Genomic DNA, 6,696 nt, shown 5'->3' on the forward strand with positions numbered 1-6,696 from the left:
ACTCTTTTGTAAGAATTATTAAAAATATATTTTTTTCTGTCATTGATTTTTTTTCCAAAAGATTTTTGAAAAAATATATAAATCGAATTTGATTTTAATTTTTTTCATTTTTTGTGTACACGTTTTTAAATAATTATTCAAATATTTTTACAACAATTTGATTTAAATGATTTCTCATTTTCTAAGTACACAAAAGTCATTTACCATCTATAACAAATATGATATATTTTTTTTATTATACTTTTAAATTAGTTTAGAATTTAATTATCATTTGTATCTTTTTAAATTATTTTTGTAAAAAAGAAATAGATACTATTTCAATAACTTATACTATAAATGTATAATAGAATTTTAATTTGGCTTATTTTGGTAGGGATCTAAGGGGCCATACCTCTGCATTTTTTTAAAGACCTGAATTACACGTCATTTTCTGCACCTAAAGATCCCACGACACAGCAAATAACTTATCATACGGAGGATTATTTGCCTGGAGATATAGCCAATCGAGTACTCGATTACAAGGCAACATGTGTGTACGTGCATTTAGTATTCAACACAAGGATTGAAGTGTAAGGTTTGAATATGCATATAAAAAAATAAATAAATAATAAGTTCTCAATCGAAAATTATTTTAGATATGAAAAAAAAATAGTGGTTTATTTAAATATGAATATTTGGCATGTTTTACAGAATTGTGGAGGTATGAGAAAAACAGTCCAATACATTATTTGCATGTTGAATAAATATGTGCTACGTGTCACATGGCAACACGTTATGTCATTATCTGCGATTGTGTCACGTGTTTAATACGTTGATTGCGTGTTACATCTATCTATTTATCTGTATATACACTAAAAATCTCCATTTTCAAGTAAACTACACCTCAAATTCATATTAAAATTTTTTAGCCATTCTCAATACTTTCCTAAAAATTTTATTCATAGATACTAGTACTATTGCTTGTGGCGAGTTTAATTAGAAGCTAAGAGTAAGATTTTAGATTTTGGATCCTTAGATTTAATGAGTGCGACAAAAACATTCTACTAACTAGGTAATGACACTGATCATTTTCCCAATTAATTATTCGTGCAATCCAAAACAGAAAATGACATCTGGTTTGTTTGTCACTTTGTCTAAATTTTTTTCATGTTCATGTGGCGGTGACCTGCAACTGAAGCAAACATGGTATAAAAGCTATTGTATTTCATCAGTCATTCCTGCAATTGTCTGGCTTCTTCATTTAAAAGGAATTGAAGTCTGGAGAACAAAATAACTCTATATATAGGAAGTGGTTGGTATTAAAAAAAACCCCATCCCCAAGCTTCTTTTCAAACCTAACTCCTTATTCATTGGATTTTGTTGCGTTTGCTCGGAATGCAAACAAAGCAACCACACAGTGGTCCCCAGTTAAGATTTAATTGTCTACTGTGGTTACTAGCAAGTAATAGTAGTGTTTCTTCTAGTTAAATCCTAAAATAGTTTCTTAGATTCGCTGTTTGCATGAAAAGAATGATATTTCAATTGTACTATAAACCTTTTTAAAAATTGAAAAAAAAAATTTCATATTAATCTTATATATATATATTTTTTAATTTCTCCTTTATATTCCTAATATTTTTTTATGTTAGATTAAACGTATTGTTTTAGTTTTAGTTTAAAATATTTGACGAAACGATATCATTTAACTTTTAGGAAAAATTTAGGGGGCAGCAACTTTGTTAAATTTTGGTCAGCATGTAACCAGCAAAGAAAAGTGAACCATTGGATGAAATCTCACACCAATCTCACACCATTAAAATCATCATTGATGGCTATTTGATGGTTACAAATCACAAAAATTGCTGACCCCCTAACATTCCTCTAACTTTTATGATTATACATTTTTTTTTATAAGAATAAAACATTTTGTGGTTCATTAAGATTAAATGACGTTATTTCATAAAGCCTTTAGCATTAATACTAAAAAGTAATGTTGTTTCGTTTAGTTCAACGTAAAGGAATATATCAGATCACTCACGGCATAAGGAGTTGATATGGACGGTAAAAGTCGGTTACGACTTATAGCTCGGCAACGTTCAAACTTTGGTTATAACCGAACTTTCTAATTAAGACAGCATTCATACTCTCCTAATAACGTCGGATTCGCACTTAATTCTCGGACGTTACATGGAAACGGTCAGTCTCAGTCAACCAAGATAAAAGGAAAAGAACAGAGACCAAAAAGGTAACGAGTTTTTCCTAAGAAAGATATATACATAATTCCTCTTATTAACTTGAGCGTCGGAGGACCTTTGCAGGTACCCACCACCTCGGTTCCCATTGCTGTGCTTTCTACTTCCACTACAAGGAGCTTGCCGATCTTTTCCGTGGAGCGAGTTATACCTCGGCATTAACAGGTCAGAACATTTGGCGCTAGAAGAAGGGCCGATTTGATATATTACTCGGCGTAAGCATCGAATTCGTTATGGCTGATGCTCCTCCTCCTACCCCATCCGAGCTCATGAGGATGGTAACCGAGCTTCAACAAGCAAATCAACGGATGGCGGAGGACAATCAGCGAATGCAAAATCAAATTGCGCAACTACAACACGCTCGTCTGGAGCACAATAATAATAACCACGAACAACACGGGAATGATGAACGGCAATCACTACCAACCCATGTTTCTGATACGCCACAACATAGGACTGATGAGGAACAACAGAATGAAGAGGCCCAACCTGAAGATGAGGGGGAAAATACAGATAACTCTGTAGGACCATTCACAGCTGAGATAATGAACTTCCAGCTACCTAGACAGTTCACTCTACCGACCACATTAACCCCATATGACGGGCTGGGAGACCCAAAACAACATGTCAAAAAATTCCGATCAATCATGATTGTTAACGGTGCCTCTGATCCTATTTTATGCCGATGTTTTCCTTCTTTTTTAGATGGTCCTGCACTTGACTGGTTTTGTTCTTTGCCTGCAGATTCTATATCACGTTTTCAGGAACTCGCCAAACAGTTTGAGGATCATTTTGCAGCCTCGGCGATATACCTCCACGACTCTGACTACTTAACAACCATCAAACAAGGTCCGCAAGAAAGTCTAAAAGACTATATAACTCGGTTCACTAAGGTCGCCATGAGTATTCCGGACCTCCATCCCGAGGTGCACCTCCATGCTATTAAAAGTGGTCTTCGTCCAGGGAAATTCCAAGAAACCATCACGGTAGCTAAACCGAAAACTCTTGCCGAATTCCGCGAAAAAGCTAGGGGACAGATTGATATTGAAGAGCTTCGCCAGGCACGGAAGTCAGAAAAACCAGTCGCTAAAGACGACGAAAGAACTCGGGATACCAAGAAGGGTTTCAAACCAGTACCTCGTTACGAATCATATACACAATTCAACGCCAAAAGGGACGATATCATTAAGGAGATTCTAAACTCAAAGTTGATTAAACCTCCCCGTAAGGCAGGCAATTACCCCGAGCCTAGAAACGTCGACAAATCCAAATACTGCACTTTTCACCAGAAGCATGGTCATACAACTGATGAATGCATAATTGCTAAGGATCTACTGGAACGGTTGGCACGACAAGGTCATCTTGATAAATTTATTGCAGGTCATATTCAAAGGAGAACGGCATCCAACTCCGAGCAACCCTCAACAGGACAATCATCAAAAGAAAGGGATAAGGCCCCAGCTCAACCACGGGGAGTAATCAATTGTATTTCAGGGGGCTATGCCGGTGGAGGAAGTACCAACTCGGCCAGAAAACGAACGTACCGAGCTATGTTAACGGTCGAAGGCGCTGACCATAGCTCGGCACTGATCCCAGAGCTCCCCGAACTAACGTTTCATCCTACTGACTTCAATTCTGGACATACGAACTACGACGACCCTGTAGTCGTCTCTATCTAATTGGGAGACCTTATTGTTCGGAAGGCATTACTCGACCCAGGGAGTAGTGCTGATGTACTTTTCTTTACAACTTTTCAAAAGATGAAATTAAGCACTAACATTTTGCAGCCATATTCAGGAGACTTGGTCGGATTCTCAGGAGAAACTTTGGTTATAACCGAACTTTCTAATTAAGACAGCATTCATACTCTCCTAATAACGTCGGATTCGCACTTAATTCTCGGACGTTACATGGAAACGGTCAGTCTCAATCAACCAAGATAAAAGGAAAAGAACAGAGACCAAAAAGGTAACGAGTTTTTCCTAAGAAAAATATATACATAATTCCTCTTATTAACTTGGGCGTCGGAGGACCTTTGCAGGTACCCACCACCTCGGTTCCCATTGCTGTGCTTTCTACTTCTACTACAAGGAGCTTGCCGATCTTTTCCGTGGAGCGAGTTATACCTCGGCATTAACAGGTCAGAACATTTGGCGCTAGAAGGAGGGCCGATTTGATATATTACTCGGCGTAAGCATCGAATTCGTTATGGCTGATGCTCCTCCTCCTACCCCATCCGAGCTCATGAGGATGGTAACCGAGCTTCAACAAGCAAATCAACGGATGGCGGAGGACAATCAGCGAATGCAAAATCAAATTGCGCAACTACAACACGCTCGTCTGGAGCACAATAATAATAACCACGAACAACACGGGAATGATGAACGGCAATCACTACCAACCCATGTTTCTGATACGCCACAACATAGGACTGATGAGGAACAACAGAATGAAGAGGCCCAACCTGAAGATGAGGGGGAAAATACAGATAACTCTGTAGGACCATTCACAGCTGAGATAATGAACTTCCAGCTACCTAGACAGTTCACTCTACCGACCACATTAACCCCATATGACGGGCTGGGAGACCCAAAACAACATGTCAAAAAATTCCGATCAATCATGATTGTTAACGGTGCCTCTGATCCTATTTTATGCCGATGTTTTCCTTCTTTTTTAGATGGTCCTGCACTTGACTGGTTTTGTTCTTTGCCTGCAGATTCTATATCACGTTTTCAGGAACTCGCCAAACAGTTTGAGGATCATTTTGCAGCCTCGGCGATATACCTCCACGACTCTGACTACTTAACAACCATCAAACAAGGTCCGCAAGAAAGTCTAAAAGACTATATAACTCGGTTCACTAAGGTCGCCATGAGTATTCCGGACCTCCATCCCGAGGTGCATCTTCATGCTATTAAGAGTGGCCTTCGTCCAGGGAAATTCCAAGAGACCATCGCGGTAGCTAAGCCAAAAACTCTGGCGGAATTCCGCGAAAAAGCTAAAGGGCAGATTGATATTGAAGAGCTCCGCCAAGCACGGAAACCAGAAAGGTCGACCACTAAAGACGACGAAAGAGCTCGGGATACCAAGAAGGGTTTCAAACCAGTACCTCGTTACGAATCATATACACAATTCAACGCCAAAAGGGACGATATCATTAAGGAGATTCTAAACTCAAAGTTGATTAAACCTCCCCGTAAGGCAGGCAATTACCCCGAGCCTAGAAACGTCGACAAATCCAAATACTGCACTTTTCACCAGAAGCATGGTCATACAACTGATGAATGCATAATTGCTAAGGATCTACTGGAACGGTTGGCACGACAAGGTCATCTTGATAAATTTATTGCAGGTCATATTCAAAGGAGAACGGCATCCAACTCCGAGCAACCCTCAACAGGACAATCATCAAAAGAAAAGGACAAAGCCCCGGCTCAACCAAGGGGAGTGATCAATTGTATTTCCGGAGGCATTCAGAAGACAAGCTTCTTTTTTCACCTTGATAAATAACACTCTATATAGGCGAGGTTATTCTCGACCATTATTGAAATGCCTGGATAGGTCAGAGGCCGATCTTCTCTTAGCTGAGGCTCACGAAGGAATCTGTGGCATACACTGTGGAGCTCGGAGCTTGGCGCAGAAAGCTCTCCGAGCAGGATTTTATTGGCCGACAATATGGGAGGACAGTAGGCATAAAGTTAAAACCTGTGACAACTGTCAGAAGCACTCACCGATCATTAATATGCCTGCCGAACATCTCCATCAATCAGCGGTAAGTTGGCCGTTCAATCGGTGGGGAATAGACATACTCGGCCCTTTCCCCACTGCTCCGAGACAGGTAAAATTTTTGGTTGTTGCAGTAGATTACTTTTCCAAATGGATTGAGGCACAACCACTCGCAAAAATCACCTCATCACAAATAATCAGTTTTGTGTGGAAATATATAATTTGTAGATTCGGTATACCAGGCCATATCGTAACCGATAATGGTCGTCAATTTACTGATAGCACTTTCAAAGAATTCTTACAGAATTTAAAGATTAAGCAACACTTCTCTTCTGTGGAACATCCGCAATCCAACGGCCTGGCAGAAGCAGCAAATAAGATCATCCTTCAAGCATTAAAGAAAAAGCTGGACCACGCAAAAGGCTTATGGGCCGAACTTATCCCTGAAGTCTTATGGGCATACAACACAACAATCCACTCAACTACCAAAGAAACTCCCTTCAGGTTGGTCTACGGATCCGAGGCAATGATTCCAATGGAGGTGTCTCAAAGCTCTATACGAACACTAGCAGAAGATCATGAGAAAGCTCGGCAAGCAGAGCTTGACCTAATTGAAGAAATTAGGGAAACAGCGGCTATTCGGCACAGAGCTCTACAACAACAAGTGAGCCGACGATATTCTCGGAAGGTGGTCCCAAGGTCATTTAATCACGGAGACTTAGTACTTCGTAAGACT

The sequence above is a fragment of the Arachis ipaensis genome, chromosome B07, assembly GCF_000816755.2.
Source record: "Arachis ipaensis cultivar K30076 chromosome B07, Araip1.1, whole genome shotgun sequence".
In the NCBI taxonomy this organism is placed as follows: Eukaryota; Viridiplantae; Streptophyta; class Magnoliopsida; order Fabales; family Fabaceae; genus Arachis; species Arachis ipaensis.